This window comes from Bidens hawaiensis, unplaced genomic scaffold, assembly GCF_021521415.1.
Source record: "Bidens hawaiensis isolate Kalapana, Puna unplaced genomic scaffold, B.hawaiensis_p1.1 tig00008505_1, whole genome shotgun sequence".
Classification (NCBI taxonomy): domain Eukaryota; kingdom Viridiplantae; phylum Streptophyta; class Magnoliopsida; order Asterales; family Asteraceae; genus Bidens; species Bidens hawaiensis.
In genome coordinates, this window is record NW_027491606.1 from 993116 (window position 1) to 1004312 (window position 11197).

Sequence of the window (11197 nt, forward strand, 5' to 3'; positions counted from 1 at the left end):
TTTCAGCATCAAATGAACAATCAACAACAAAGTATGCAACAGACTCAAGGCTTTCAAATGAACAACAATCAAAACCTTCAAGCAGCTCAAAATGTTCCAAACAACACTGTTCCAGCAAACTAAAATCAGATCAGAAATCAAGGAAATGTGGCAGTGACTACACAACATGAAGGAAATTTTGATTGGAACAATCATGAAGAGGACATTGCAGATGATATCAAGAAAGCAAATATGGCATTCATGGCCATAATTGAGAAAGAAAAAGGATCATCATCTCAGGTACACTCTCCTCCCACTGTTGATTTAAATGAAATTATCAATGAATTGAAAACAAAAGTAGGCAAGCTGGAAAGTGAGTGTTTTAGGAAACAAAGTATCATCAATGGGTATGAGGCTAGTGAGCTGATCAGTGAAGAAAATATTAAAAGCCTAGAAGATGACTGCATGATCAGATACAGAGCTCAAACAAGATACATCACTGAGATAGATGGATTAAAGAAGATCTTAGTTGAAGAAAAGGTGCGGAACACAAAACTGAAGGTCGAAACTGAATTTTTGAAGAATTTGGTCTCAACAGGCAACATATGTGGTATTTTAAACCAAGTAAAAGACCAAGACAAATACAAAGAAGTTCCACCTCCATTCAACAACAACTTCATGCCAAAAGTTGACAAAGAGAAAAGATATGCATACTTGCAACAATTCAGAGATGTCTTTCAAGACAAAGAAGAATTTGCTGATTTATACAAGAAGGTAGAAGTGAATGAAGAAGGAGAGTTTGTGATTAAGGAAGAAGTAAAAGATGATAAGTCAATTGTAGTTCAAGTCTCTGAGGATGACTTTGATCCTGTTGAATTGGATCAAGATGATTTAAGTGATTTAAGTGATCAAATCACTGATGAGGAAATCAAAGCTGCTGAAAGAGAAAGAAAATACAAGAAACCAGAATTTGTTGATCAACTTCCAAAGTATCCACCAGTCCCACCAAGAATGAAGAAACAAAATGATAAGATGAAAAGAGAACAGGTATCTTTTGACATTTGTGAAAAGAAGAAGATAAGCTACAATGCAGTCAGGCCACCAAGCAAGGCTGTATTAGAAAGGATAAAACAAAACAAAAGGAAGATGGTGACACAAGAAGTTGATACAGAAAATTTTATCCCAGCTTATCCAATCTTTTCTAGTCATGACGTGTTGGATGTTGGAAAAGTAGAAACTATGGAAGAGTATGAGAAGAGACAATCAAGGGTTAAATAAAGTATTGATGAAGAACCTATGATTATGGAGAAAGTTGTCTTTGTCAAAAGCAAACTTGAAAGACAAGACATCAAAATTGAGGAGTTTGTGGCATTCTCAATTAACTTTGACAGTTTAAAGAATTAGAAGACTCTAGGAGTCAAGTCACCTAAGCCAAGTGAAAGATTCAAGAAACCAAAAGAGCATGAAAAATTCAAAGGCAAGGTATGGTGCAAGAAGTGTGATGAATATGGTCACCACACAGACTCATGCAATGAAAGACTGAAATTTCAACCATTTCATGTCCCAGATGGAACAAAGTATGGCCAAGACTTTGTCCTGTACAAACAGAAGTATGATGTATATCTAGGAAAAGGAAAGGTGTGTGGAAATGAAACAATGAAAAGAGAAGAAAACAAATCTTCTAAGGAGACAAGGATTGAAAAGAAAGCTGATGTCAAAACAAAGAAGCAAGGGACTAAATCAGCAAGAAGAAGCATATCTCCTAAGAAGCGTGAAAATGTGACCAAAAAGAACTCTCAGCCATTGAGAATCAAACAAGATACTCAATCAGTTAAATCTGATGAATCTCAAGGATCACCAAGAAGTGAAAATATAAGAAACAAAGGTGTCTTTTCAAGAAAGAAATCAACAGAACTGACAGGTGATGAGAAGTTCTTATTGAAACATGGATATGAACCACAAGGTTTTCTCTGGAAACCTAAGACTGAGATTAAGGTTAAGACAGTTGCTGATGTGAGAGACTACTCAGAAAAGAAGGACTATGTGATTAAGGAGTATGCCACTGACTCAGCTGAGTACCAGAACTCAACCTCACTTGTTAAAACTTACTCATGAAGATCCTGAACCAACAACACTCACTTCCCAAGCTGTCACAGAAACTGAAAATGATGAGTTGCAAGCTGTAGAAGCCTGCACTTCATCACTCAATTAATCAAACTCTTTCTTTTGTGCAGGAACAGTCCACTCCTCTAAATTACATATGGTATATTGATAGTGGTTGTTTTAGGCACATGACTTGTGACAAAAGATCACTTGTCAATTATGAAGAAAAGTATGAAGGTCCTGTAGCCTTTGGGAGTGATGAAAATGGTGGAAAGATTGTGGGGAAAGGAATCTTAACAAATGGGAAGGTTTCTTTTGATAATGTGTTTCATGTTGAAGGTCTTCAGTATAATATACTGAGTATATCACAAATGTGTGATAAGGGTTACAAAGTCAGTTTTGATGATTCCCACTACTTCATCTTAAAACCTGAGTTTATAATTCCACCTGAAATGATTATGATGATGGCACCAAGAAATGGCAACTTGTATGAATTGAATATGAAAGAAGTTGTTTCAAGAGGAGATGCATGTTTTGTTTCCAAAGCCACTGAAAATGAATCCAAATTGTGGCATAGGAAACTCTGTCGTGTGAACTTAAAGAACATCAATAGACTTGTCAAAGGTGAGCATGTCATAGGCTTACCTACATGAGAATTAAAATTGGAAGATCATCGTAATTCATGCCAAAAAGGAAAACAACACAAATCTACTCATAATCCTAAGCTCATAAACTCAATTGATCAAATACTTGAATTACTTCACATGGATCTCTTTGGTCCTGTGAGTGTGCCAAGTATAGGAAAGAAAAGATATTGTCTTGTGATCATTGATGACTATTCAAGATATACTTGGGTTTATTTCCTAAGTACCAAAGATGAGACTACAGAGTTGATTAAGGGTTGTGTAACAATGATTGAGAACAAGTTGAATAAGAAGGTTAAAATGATGAGAAGTGACAATGGTACTGAGTTCAAAAAAATGGAGTTATGCAAGAATTTTGTGCAGAAAAGGGAATACTTCAACAATTCTCAGCTCCTAGAACTCCTGAACAAAATGGAGTTGCAGAAAGAAGAAATAGAACTTTGATTCAAGCTGCAAGAACCATGTTAGCAGATGCTAATTTGCCTGTTACTTTTTGGGCTGAAGCCAATAACATTGCTTGCTATGTTCAGAACAGGGTGCTTGTAAACAAAAGGCATAAAATGACTCCATATGAAATATTCCGCAACAGAAAGGCTTATATCAAGTTTTTCAAGCCCTTTGGATGCAAATGTTTTCTTTTGAACACTAGGGACTATTTGAACAAGTTTCAAACAAAATCTCTAGATTGTTTCTTTGTTGGATATTCTACACACTCAAAAGCATACAGAGTATATGTGAAAGACCATTTGAGGGTTATAGAATCATCTGACATCATCTTTAATGAGAATCAATTCAATACAGTTGATGGTGCAGCATGGCTGTTTGATCATGAAAAGTTAATAAGTTCTTTCAAGATTTATTCTGAAGACTTTGATGACTCATTATACAAGACCAGTGTAACTGAAGAGAAAAAGAAGAAACCACTGGACTTGGAAGAATTGTGGAAAAAGGTTGCTAGAAAAGAAAAGGAATATACTTTTGTGAAGAATTCCTCAAGTGATATTGTTGAACAAGTTCAAGAAGATAATCAAGAAAACAATCACAGTACCGAACATGATCATACTAAGATAAATCAAGTTAATAAAGATGTACAGAATGATCAAGTTCAGAATAAGGGAGACTGGAGCAACCAAGCAAGTGAAGAAGAAGCTGCATCTACTGCAAGATTTCAAGATCTATTTCAAAGATTGAACTTAGAAAACAATGGTGCATCTACTTCAAGACAAAATAATGATGAAGCACAAGAATTTCATGATGCAGAGACTGATTTGATCATTGAAGAACCAGAACTCAATGAGTCAAATCTTGACACAACTGTGTCTACAGATATGATTGTTCAAACTCCTTATGTGGAAAAGAATCATCCTTCTAAATTCATCATTGGAGATTTGCATGAAAGAGTCACAAGAAGTCACTCAGAAATTGCAAACATCTGTCTTTACTCATATTTTCTATCCCAAATAGAGCCTAAGAATATTGCTCAAGCATTGAAAGACAACAGTTGGGTAGAAGCAATGCAGGAAGAACTGGCTCAGTTCAGAGATCTACATGTGTGGGATCTTGTTGATAAGCCATTTGACATATATGCAATAGGAACCAAATGGGTTTTTAGAAACAATAGGGATGAGAGGGGTTTGTTGATTAAGAATAAAGCTAGGCTTGTGGCACTGGGATGCCTTCAAGAGGAAGGAATAGACTTTGAGGAAGTCTTTGCTCCTGTGGCAAGACTTGAAGCTATCAGGATCTTTCTTGCATATGCTGCCTCAAAGAACATTAAGGTGTTCCAGCTTGATGTTAAGTCTGCATTCCTAAATAGAAAGATTGATGAAGAAGTGTATGTAGCTCAACCTTCAGGTTTTGAGGATCCAATGTATCCAAACAGGGTGTATAAACTAAACAATGCCCTTTATGGATTGCATCAGGCTCCTAGAGATGTCAAATCGGCTTCTTGAAAATGGCTTTAAAAGAGGAGCCATTGACAAAACACTCTTCTACAAAAGAAAGGGATCAGACTTACTTCTGTTACAAGTGTATGTAGATGACATCATCTTTGGTTCAACCTATGAACAAATGTGTTTGGAGTTTGAAGGGGTGATGAAGTCCAAATATAGCATGAGCTCTATGGGAGAAATGAACTTCTTTCTTGGATTACAAGTTCAACAGAAAGCTGAAGGGATCTTCATTCACCAAAATAAGTATGTGCAGGACATCTTGAACAAGTTCAACTGTCATGAGTACAAAACTGCCTCAACTCCAATGGACACCAAGGAAAAGATGATTGCTGATGAAAAGGGGGAGCCTGTGGATGAACATGAATATAGAGTCAAAATTGGATCTCTGATGTACCTGACTGCTACAAGACCTGACATTATGTTTGTTGTGTGTGTCTGTGCAAGATTCCAAGCAAGTCAAAAAGTCTCCCACATAAAATGTTGTTAAAAGAATATTCAGATATTTGAAGGGAAGACCAGATTTGGGGATTTTGTATCTAAAGAATCAATCATTTGATCTAATTTCCTACACAGACAGTGATTATGATGGCTGCAACATAAGCAGAAAGTCAACCTCAGGAGGATGTCAATTCTTGGGAGAAAGGCTAGTGTCATGGCAATGCAAGAAGCAAACAACTGTCTGAATCTCAACTACAGAGGCTGAATATGTTGCTGCATCTGCCTGCTGTGCACAAGTTCTATGGATTCAAAATCAGATGCTGGATTATGGTTTGAATTTTCTGAACACCCCTATTGTTATTGACAATACTGCTGCATATTTTATTGTTAAGAATCCAGTTCAACATTCTAAAACTAAGCACATTGAAATCAGACATCACTTCATAAGAGATTGCAGTGAAAAAGGTTTGATTGAAATGCAAAGAGTTGATACAAGTGACAATTTGGCTGACCTATTCACCAAACCACTTGATAGAACAAGGTTCAACTTTCTTCTGAAAGCCTTGGGAATGATCAACTTTGATGAAGTTTGATTGAGGATATGTGCTTAGTGTGTGTCTCTATGTGCTAATTGATTATTTTTGATTGAGAACAAATACTTTGAATGTTGAATGAATATGTTGAATGAATATGCTTGATTATGTTGCTTGATATGTTAAATGTTATGTGCTTTAACTGATTTTGTATGCAAAGTTTAACATGATTATTTTTGTTGAAATGTGTGTATGTTTATCAGTTGATGTGCATTTGTGATGTTTAGATGAGTAATCCTGTTATGAAGTACTTGTTAAATGCTTATCTAACATCACTGCTTAACTGTTTGAATATGTGTTTTATCTGATCTTTTAATATTAAGATAGAATAGACTTTGAATGTTTGTACTGTCTACTTGTCCTGATAATATTAAGATTTGATTATGTGTTACAACTGTTTGTGTCAAAATGAGCCTTATGTCAAAATTAAGTGATAAAATGAATTTTCTAATGAATTTTGCATAAATACTTTATTTTGGTTAAAACATGAGCAAGTTGATTAATGGTGAAGAGACATGATAATACTATTCAGTTCAAGCTTTAAAGAAGCTTAAAAGAAGGATTTTTCAATGAAAATTCTCAGGTAGTTATCTTTGCTGAAAATTATGTCATTTGCCTAGTTGGAAGGAAATACACTTGTGTATGTTTGGTCCTTCAATCTGAAAAGATTAAAAGGATAGCCATTAACCAAAAAACTGAAAGCATTTGGGGCAATTATAACTTGTTTTCTATTCCTTCACTTAAAACTATGACAATAGCTCTGACTTTGAAAGGACATATACTCACAATGTATGTTTGGTCCTGTTTACCACCTATGGTCAAACAGAACAACCACTTACCTACCAATTAAGAGTCATTGGGGTGATTGAATATTAAACTGGATATTATGGGAAATGATAGTACATTGACTACTTAGCCAATCATATGGATTTATTAGGCTAAAAGGACTCTTAGTACAGTCATTAACATGTATGGTTGCTTTCTCATGATATGTAAAATCTAAGGTGATATAAATATAAAGAATATGCTAAGATTTATGTGGAGTTACATTATTGTCTATGCATGTTCCTAGATAAATCTTTTTAGATGATAGGCAGAAAAGTGATTATCCAGTCATACACAAGCCTGTTGGTATTTGGTTACCCAAAATGAAACGTCTTTTAAAGAATGACAAAGAACAGTTGTGAACTACTTTAATTTCAAAATTTTGTCAACCAAAAGTTGATATAAGTTCACAAATTTTTATTGGAAAAATACAAACATGAGGGTTAATAACAGAACTACAAGGGTGGATGCAATCATATAAGTCCTTTAAACCTTCTGAATGAAAGGCCTGTAAGTCCGACTTGCGTGGCATGTAAGTCCAACGTTCAACCTCACATATGTTTATAGATTTGAAAAGAAATATCTTATAAATTTTCAAAAATTATGTTCTGTCATTAAAGTTTTAACCAAAACCAGGGGGTCAAAGTCAAATTGAGGTGATCTGGAGAAAGCCAAATAAGCCTTGAGGATAGATAAGGAGCATCAGAAAACAATATGTGTTATCCATTGAATTTTCTACTAAATTAATTGAAATTAATCATATCACCAAAGAAATGAAAATCATGTTAAGTCTAGACCTGCTGTTGACCTGTCTTTGTAGTCATAATAATGCTGAGAATGAAGTATTGAGAAAGCTACTTAGTCAATATGATCCCATTCCTGAGATCTTTTCAATTTATAAAAGAAATTGTTTTGAAAAGAAACATAACCGAAATTTGATCTCTAAATGCACCATTTGCTCTTAAACTATGATCTGAAATGATACATAATTTAGAAATGTCTTTGACAAGTGGTTTAAGTCAAACAGTGTTGCATTTTGCCTTTAATAGGTTGAATATGAAAGTTCGGGTAAGGTTTGATGTTCTCAAACATTTCCGGGCACAAAACAGTTGAATATGTGTGAATATGTATTTTCGGGTAAGGTTTAAATGTTTTATAACCTTTCCGAGTACACTTAGATACTTTCATCTAAGTTTACTATTTTCGGGCATGCTTTGATGTATTTGATACTTTTCGGGTAGAGTTACTATTTTTGTCACTTTCCGGCCAAGCCTGATTGCTTATGATTGAATACGTATTTTCGGGTAAAGTTTGATGCTTTATAACCTTTCCGAGCACACTTAGGTACTTTTATCTAAGTTTGTCTTTTTCGGGTATGATTTGATAATTTGAATTTTCTCTGGTAGACTATCCTGTTTAGTTTAGTTCCCAAGCATACCTGTTGTATGAATATGTTAATCCTAGGAAGCTTAGTGCTAACATAGGATTGTCGGGCAAGCTCTTTGAAATTTTAGACTATAGTACACTTAGGTGTTTTATATTTAATTTTATTTCGGGCATGCTATGTATTACTTATGATTATGATTTATTTGAAATTACAAGTGTTTTCGGGCAGACTTTGTCTTCCGGGCACACTTTATATTCCGGGTACACTATTGTTCCCCCAATATACTTGGTAATTTCAAAATTTGACTTTCCAAGTACACTGTCTGGAAGATATCATTTCGGGCACACTTTATACTCTGTGAAAGTTGTTCGGGTATACTTTGTAAAGAAGGTTGTTCGGGCACACTATCTTAGGAAGGTTGCTCAGGCACACTGTTCACCAAAGTATGTTTGATTGAATGTGTTTCTGATTTTGATAAGGTTTATGCTAGATTGAGTTACTTGATTTATATTTGAGAAATTTATTTGGGTATCTTAATGGATTCCTAGCAAGAATGCTTATTTGAAATTTTATACTTGATTATTTATCTTGTGATTAAGTTCTCAAGAAATCTGGTATTTCGGGCAAGCTTTCTTCATAATGTCTTGACTTTATATTATCTAGCTTGACCAAGCAAGGTTTGTGAATAACAAGGAATCGGGTAAACCTTATAAGAATAATAGAAAATGTTATCAAGCAAGGTTTAATATTTCATCGGGTAAGCTTTGTGTAAGTGGAAGTATACCGAGTAGACTTTGCAAATGTCTACTTTTCCGAGTAAGGTTTGCTAATTCTAAAATGACAAAGAGTTATATGTGTTAATTTTTTTTTAAATATCAAATGGATAATGTTACTATTTGACAACTAATAATTCACAAAATGACAAAAAGCATTTAACACCCACTTTCAAAAGGTATATAAGAGGGAGTTAGGCAAAAATTTTCAACATTACATTTCCCTCTCTCTCATTCCACTGCAACTGTTTACTCGCAAAGAAACCCAAACTGACCTATCGCATTCATTCTTAATCCAAACCCTAATTTGAATCAGCCCTCTAATTCCGACTCGGTAAGCAATAATAATGTGTTTTCCGATCACGATTAGATTATAATGGACTTTGATTATGTATTTGATTACTAATATCTTGTTTATGTGTTTAGGTTATAAACTTGTCGAAGAAGAGGTTCTTAATGAGTCACTTCTCTTTCTTCTTCATTTTTATACCTTGAAATTACCTAAAGTACTGAACATTATAACTAATTTCACTTTGAATATGTTTGATTGTGATATTCAGATATGGCAGAAGAAGAACAACCCAAGTATGTTTTTGAAAAGAAGCATAACATGTGTGCACTATTGCAAGTCACACCTGACAACGAACCGGTGACGCCAATGATTACATGGATGGCTCGATCAAATGTCAGTTTTGCTTTCACTGAATGCCCTGTCATCTACAGAAATCATTCACTGGATTTCTGGAGATCTGCAGAACTGGTTGAAGACATCAATGGAAAGAGAATCGAAGCAACTGTTGCGAGACAAGAAATACACATAACTGAAAGAATGATCAGACGATGCTTGCAGTTACGCGATGATGACCATAATCATATAAACTTCAATACAGCACACCTAATGAGAATATTTGAAGAGACGATGGGTTATCAGGGGACTGTACATGATGGGCAGTTTCAAAAGGGGATGTTTCTGATGCTGTATAGATTTCTGTTGGAACCTGGTGTATCAATCTATAACTATAACAGATCTCGGATCTGTGTTAATACAATTAATACCTTAATTTATAAATCTAGCTCATAATTAACTATAATTCAGTGTTATAGGTGTGTATATGTATATGTATTATCAATAGTAGTTGGTATAATATTAAAATTGAAGATCAAGAGGGTATTTGGACAGCAATTCGATAATTAACTCTCAAAAACTTAACTTAAGAGTGAACAGGGGTCACTATAAATAGAAGACAGGTCTGGTTCGCTAACATCCCCTAGCGAACCAGAACCTACTTCGTTACATACAATAAATAAGTGACACACCCCCTGATTTGTTAACATCTCCTAACGAATCAGGAGGGAATAAGGTTAAGTCTTAGTTCGCTAACATCCCCTAGCGAACTAGACTGTATACATAACGAACTAGATAATACTTAAATAAATTATTACATTAAATATTAAACAAAAACGTTAACGATAATTACAAAGACTCAAGACGCAAAACCGTGCACTAACAGACACTCCCTCATCTTGAACTCTTTGTCTTTAAGTTACTTGAAGCGCTTGGACCGCCAGTCTCTGCGACTATGAATTCCATTGTCATAACAGACACGCACAACGCGTTGGAATTGCATAGCCAGGTCGTAATCTTCACGGCGCTCAATCAAAATCTGCTTCTTGTATAGCACATCATTGTCTGTTTCAGATAAATTAACCAAACACATCAGGTCGATTATCTTGATCAGTTCAGTCTCCAGTCCTCGACCAAGAACAATGACGGCCTCGCCTGTACAATTGTCATAGTACCATCGGTTGAAAGAGAGATGCATTTGTTGGGGCATCGTCTTCACCGGAACCTGCTTCATTGTCTTTTGCAGTTTAATCTTTAGGACAAGTTTCTTCCAGCCAGTCCTCGGATCAATCTCGTCAGTACGCTTACGTTTCGGGACCTGAGGCTTAAGGAACTTGAAGCCATTATTAACCTTGAATCACCATGCTTCTAATCACCCCCGATCCATCCATAAATATACAATCATTTTTTACGAAAAGCATATCGCCGTGTTCATCTATACCTGAGAAACCCAAATATATCTTAGAAATATCGAAATCTGAATGTTGAGATTTCAAAGAAATATTGAATAGGGTATCTTTAGGGTGAAGGAAGAAGACGAACAGTGAAGGACTGTTCGTGTTTCTTGTCTTTTATAACCTTGCACGTAACCCGAGGTACAACGTGTACGAATTAGGCAATTCGTTTGAATTAAAGTTAACGAATTAGCTCATTCGCTAGTCCAGTTCTTTACATTAAGGTAGCGAATCAATACATGATTTGTTACATTCTCGTAGCGAATTAAGACATGATTCGTGGCATGATTCGTTAAATATGTATAACGAAGGGATGATTCGTTACATAGTGCGGAAGCGAATTAGGTGAGCGAACTAGAAACCAGTTCGCTAAAGAATCACCTAGTTCGTTATTCATAATTAACGACTTAGTGTTAACGAATTA